Source organism: Halichoeres trimaculatus, unplaced genomic scaffold (assembly GCF_033239565.1).
Source record: "Halichoeres trimaculatus isolate MK-OKI-2021-1 unplaced genomic scaffold, fHalTri1.1 fHalTri1_scaffold_18, whole genome shotgun sequence".
NCBI classification, from domain to species: Eukaryota; Metazoa; Chordata; class Actinopteri; order Labriformes; family Labridae; genus Halichoeres; species Halichoeres trimaculatus.
In genome coordinates, this window is record NW_027437196.1 from 4,232,480 (window position 1) to 4,238,479 (window position 6,000).

Genomic DNA, 6,000 nt, shown 5'->3' on the forward strand with positions numbered 1-6,000 from the left:
GTCAGACTCCATCTGCTGAAGATGAAGCATTTCCAAAGCAAGTTATTTTAGATTTCCATTAATATTTCAAACTTATCCCAAGGTTTAAGGGCTTTCAGACAGTAACCTGACCTTGCAGAGCAGATGGACCTGCCTGATTCAGTTTCTGAAATTCTGCCGATCCATCTTGCCAGGCTCCATTGACCAACAAATTCACTCGGCTAAATTCTGACCGGCCCAATCAGGGAAGAGAGGCAGGAGCTGCAGAGGCAAGAAGTGACATGCAGATGTGACGTCAGCAGACTTTCATATTTGTCAGCATTCCTTTGATTCTTAAATTAACTAAAAGAAAATGGCAGCAGCCGTCCAACGCCGTTATCACAGCTGTTTCCTGTGTTCCTGTAGTTGTTTGTCTGTTGTTTCTCTGCAGCGGCTCACATAAGCTACGTCATAACGTGGCTTGATGTGGATTGGTCCGTGGTAAGTGTGTCAATCAGAATGGTCGTCCAATCACCAGCTGCTGATTTTTTGGAAGGTCCCGCCTCTGAAGCTACTACCCATATGGACTAGTGAAATATTTCTGTGGCGGGAATAGACACACGTCTGGTGTGTCAAGTTAACAGCAACCTAAGTGGAAAAACAAAAATGCTGATGTTGAAAAACGAAGCTTGAATGCATTTCCCCAAGTGACCACTAGAGGCTGGCTCCAAATTGAAAGGAATCCTCACTAGAGTCCATGTTAAAATGTTAAGTTAAAAATTACATGTTTACCCTCATGTTTTGCTGAAATTTTCATATATATATATCCATATTTATCTATCTATCTATCTATCTATCTATCTATCTATCTATATATATATATATATATATATATATATATATATATATATATATATATATATGGGATTTTTTTGACAATATCAAAACCGAGATTCTTTGTAAAAAAAAAAAAAAAAAAGAATAAATAAATTAAAAAACGAATATACACATATATATTTTCAAAGAATAAACAAATAAATAAAAATAGAATGTAAAGGAAAAGAAATGAATAAAAAATAAAAAAAAATAAAAATTAATTTTTTTTTATTTCTGGCTTTGTTTATAAACTTGAAAAAAGTTACCACTTTTCTTCAGTAGAGGGCGAAATGTATCTCTCTGACTCATGTGATGAGCATTTTATGGGAAAACTTGGCTCCTGATACTGGTCTGTAGACATTATCATCATCGTTTAACTTTTATCACAAGGTCTGGTGTTAAAAAAGCAAAACAAAAATCGCTAAAATCGTATATGGAAGAATCACGATTTCAATTTAATTAGCACCCCAAAAATCGTAAGAGAATCAAATCACGAGAAAAGCATATCATCCTAGTCATACTGTGCATGTTTTATTCAACGCTAAAAAACAACAATTTGATTACTCAGAGTCATCATTGTATGTTCCCTCTATCAGAGCTCACCCTTGAAATGCCAAAATGTCTTTTACCCAGACAGAGGACACATTTTTTTGATGACTCACAGGAGTTAACAACTTTTGAGAGCTTGAAACATATATAATTTGTACCTCGAGTACATCAGCCCCCAGATGATGGCTGTGCATGTAGTACAGAGTGTTTTCTTAACGTGCTGAAAGCTTCTTCATGCTAATTTAAAGCCCGTCTCTGAGTGCACTATAGGTGGCTGAGTAGACTAATGAGGCTGCGGATGTCTTTGTGTTGACATCATTAAAAGTTTGTGCTCGTCCCTCGACTTAAAGGTGCTGCACTGAAACCACAAAATGTTCTTTGAAGATGTCCGGAGTTTGTTTGATTGGATCTTCAGTCTGCTGGTGTCAAAGCTTCTCCTATTGACATGGTCTGTCGTCTTGGAAACATGCTGGAAGATGTTTGAGGATCAATACTTTGTGATGTAAGAGACAGCAGCTTGGTACAGTTTTCATAGAGATGAAAAGTTCAAGTCTGAGGCATCCTTACTTTGGCTTTGGGGTTTGTAATGCAGGAAAATGACCACAGCGAGTGTTTTGTATCACAATATGAATGCTTTTCTCACTCTTCTGATAAAAAAATGGCAACCGCAGGCTGCCGCGTCCACCGATCGAAGGTGAGAGACCCTCTCTCTGCAGACTGGAACGCATTCTTCACTGTCGTCTCCGCAGAAAGAGCTGGGAAAGCTTTTCGTTCTTCTGTTTGGTTGTCAAAGCCACCAACACCTTTCTGAAACTCTTTTCATAGGTTAATAACACCCGGCTGTCTTCGTCTGTTATTATTCAGCCAACAGCTTTTTCTGCGCTCAGTTTACCGCTGTTTACAACCCCCTCATTCATGCCAGGAAGGAGAGATGTTGTCAGTCAGCTTGGCAAGGAATTCTATTCACACCAATGAATTTTTAAATCAAAATATTACTGTGTACCCCAGTGTTATTTTTCTATCACTCAGGTTCAGACTTTAATAGATTGCATCAATAGTTTGTACCACCCTGAAAATTGGACCTGTCACAACAAAGTTGGAAACGGCACAAAGAAGAAAACACACAACGTAAGATGTGTTTTCACATAAAGTCTATTTTATCTTCTTTCTTCAGTTGGAGCCCTGTTTCTCTAAGTTTATCTTTCTTCTTTAAATCATGTCACCTGACACTCTGATGTTATCCTGTCACTCAGTGGAATTTTTGCTCCGCACTCATAAACTCTTCACTGAAGTACTCTCGAGTACAGAATGCTTTATAACGTCCTTGGACTAAAGCTTGCTTTTGGCTTGATGTGTCTGCGAGGTCCGTGCATCTTCGTACGTCATTTAAGCAGACCTTTACAACAGGAAAATGTGCAGAGACGCGTTGACACCGGTATGGAAACCCAATTTCACCAGTAAACAAAAAAAGAAAAGAAAAAAAAAAACCATAACTTCAAGATAAAAACTCAATGTTGAAATAAAAAAGGTCATAACTTTGAGATAAAAAGTAAAAAAAAGTGGAAGTCAAACTCATAATTTTAAGGTTTTGGATAGAAAGTCAAATTGTTGAGATAAACAGTCATAATTTGGGGGCAAAAAGTCAAAATGATAAGATGAAAAGTCACGATGTTGAGACAAAACGTGAAAATTATGAGATAAAAAGTCATAACCTGGAAATAAAATGCCAAAATTTGCGATAGAAAGTCGAAATTATGAGATGAAAAGTCATAACTTTAAAATGAAAAGAAGTGATTTTTTTACACAAAAAGAAAAAATTATGGGATAAAAGTCAAAAACTTCAGATACAAATTCCAAATTATGAGATAAAATATATATTTTAAGATAGAAAGTCGTTATGTTGAGATAAAAAGTCAAAATTATGAGATAAAAGTCATACATTTAAGACTAAAAGTAGTAATTTTTGGCACAAAAAGTAAATGAAAGTAGTGATTTTTTGACACAAAAAGAAAAAAATATGGGATAAAAGTCATAAATTTTAGATAAAAAAGTCAAAATTATGAGATAAAAAGTTTAAATTTTAAGATAGAAAGTCTTTATGTTGAGATAAAAAGTCGAAATTATGAGATAAAAATAATACATTTCAGACTAAAAGTAATAATTTTCGACACAAAAAGTAAATATGAAATAAAAACTCAAAAAAATAAGATAAAAAGTCAAAGTTTTGAGACAAAAAGTCATAACTTTAAGATAAAAAATCAAACTAATGAGATAAAAAGTTTGAGATTGTGTTTCTGCTTGCATTGCTGTCTTTGCATCACTTCTTTCTCAGTGTTTTAGAATAATAACACAAAACGTAAAAAATTACGAGATAAAAAGTCATAACTTGGAAATAAAAAGTCATAACTTGGACATAAAATGCCAAAATTTGCGATAGAAAGTCAAAATTATGAGATGAAAAGTCATAACTTTAAAATGAAAAGAAGTGATTTTTTTACCCAAAAAGAAAGAAATTATGGGATAAAGGTAATAAATTTTAGATAAAAACTTGAAACTATGAGATAAAAAGTTTTAATTTTAAGATGGAAATTCATTATGTTGAGATAAAAAGTCAAAATTATGAGATAAAAGTCATACATTTAAGACTAAAAGTAATAATTTTTGACACAAAAAGTAAAAATTATGAAATAAAAAGTCAAAGTTATGAGAAAAAATGTCAAAGCTTTGAGATAAAAAGTCAAAACTTAATGAGATGAGATAAAAAGTTTGAGATTGTGCTACTGCTTGCGTTGCAGTCTTTGCATCACTTCATTCTCAGTGTGTTACAATAATAATGTCATATGTGTAGTTTCTAAAAACATTAGATTAAAAGATACAAAGTTTTTATTTCATAACTATGACAATATTTTTTCTCAATTTTTTTTTATTTCATAATTTTTGTTTTTATTTTTATTTTTTACTGGTGGAAATGGGCTTTCATACACCAGAGCTCCTTGTTTTCTAAGTATGTAAAATACTGGCATGTATATGATTCGTCACACGAAGATCACACTGATAATTGTGAGGCAAACAGCTCCTGGTGGAATTGGCAAAAAAAAAAAAAAAAGTGTAAGTGGCAAAACAACTACGCCCCCTGCAGTTTAGGGATAAACGCTGTGCAGAGTGTTTAAAAAGTATAAAATCCACGCATGCCCTCACATGCTGATTCTGTGTGTTTCATTTCCGTGCGTCATGTTGATGCGAAGCAAGACAGATGAAGCACTTTCTGTTTGGATGGCTTTATACCAAATTCAACTCTTGTTTTTGTTTATACCATGCTCTCTCAGCGCTCAGCTGGAGTCTGCATGTGTGAAGTGAGCGCCCGTTTTTAATCCCTTGATGTTTATGTCACACCTGAAAGCTTTCCTTTGTGTGAAGAGAAACTGAGTCTGTTTCTTTTGTCTCATTGTTGATGAATCACTAAAATCCTCCCGGATAAACACAGTGTTCAATCCTTTATCACCTCATATCATCAATGCTGTGTTTTTCTGCATGTGTGTACCTGCAGGCATCGATCAGATCTGCTCCTTAAAGGCGTCCTTCAGCAGGGAGCGGTTATGTAACTGAACCCACAGTCTCTGAGCCTCCCTGAGGAGGAGGGTGGAAAGGAAGGCTTTGTGTACAGAAATCAACCGAGCGTGTTATTACACCCCTCAGCCATCCCCGTACACCATCATTACCTCGGACAACAAGGATTAAATAAACTGATTACAACATTTCAGAACACTAAAACAAGGCTGTACGACACAGATCTGCGAGGCTCACTCGAGATTCAAGACAATACTCTTGCCTGTCTGACCGGCGCCCTGACTGAATGCACAACAAACCTGCTGATGGCGCTTTGAAGCCTGCAGAGCGTCTGCCTGGAGAAAGCTGCGGTTACATGACAGACGAATCGACAAGCTGGTCACGAAAATAAAAAGTCAGGACAGGTAAAAGTTCCATCAGTGCTCTGAATGTTTTGAGTTTTTGAGCACAGATTTCATTCATGGAGACATCCATCTTTGGATGTCGCCTCTTCAGGAACCAGTGGTTGACGTCACTGTGCGTCAGTTTGAACACAGTTCTGCTTCTGTAAACAACAAAGTTCCTCCACTGAGGCCTCACAACAAACTAAAGTTAATGAGCAACAGGAAGTGTTTTCTCCTCTGCTTAATCTGCCTCTTCACTGTCCTCCTTTAGGAAGGCGGCTCCGCCATGATTGATACGAAAATTGCTTTCTCTAATTGATTCCAGCTTATCTTCAGGCAGCAGACCTACAGGAACCCGCCATGTTGCTTGTTATGAGTTAATTGTTGGCGTTCCATCCCTGGAAATCCACCTCCACAGGTTTATACTGTGAATATTCAAACCAGTGGAGGAATCTCCTGGATTATTTATCACATCTTCAAGCTGGAAGTAACCAAGGATGGTGTTGTCACGGGTGCATTTAATACTCAATAAAGGAGCAGATGCTAAATGTGCAGCAGAAGGAAACATTAACAATTTATAAGCCCACATTTTAATACAAGGTCAAAGTTGAGCAGCCTGACACAAGTGTGCAATTTTTCCTCATACTAGCTTTAGCTCTGATGCTAA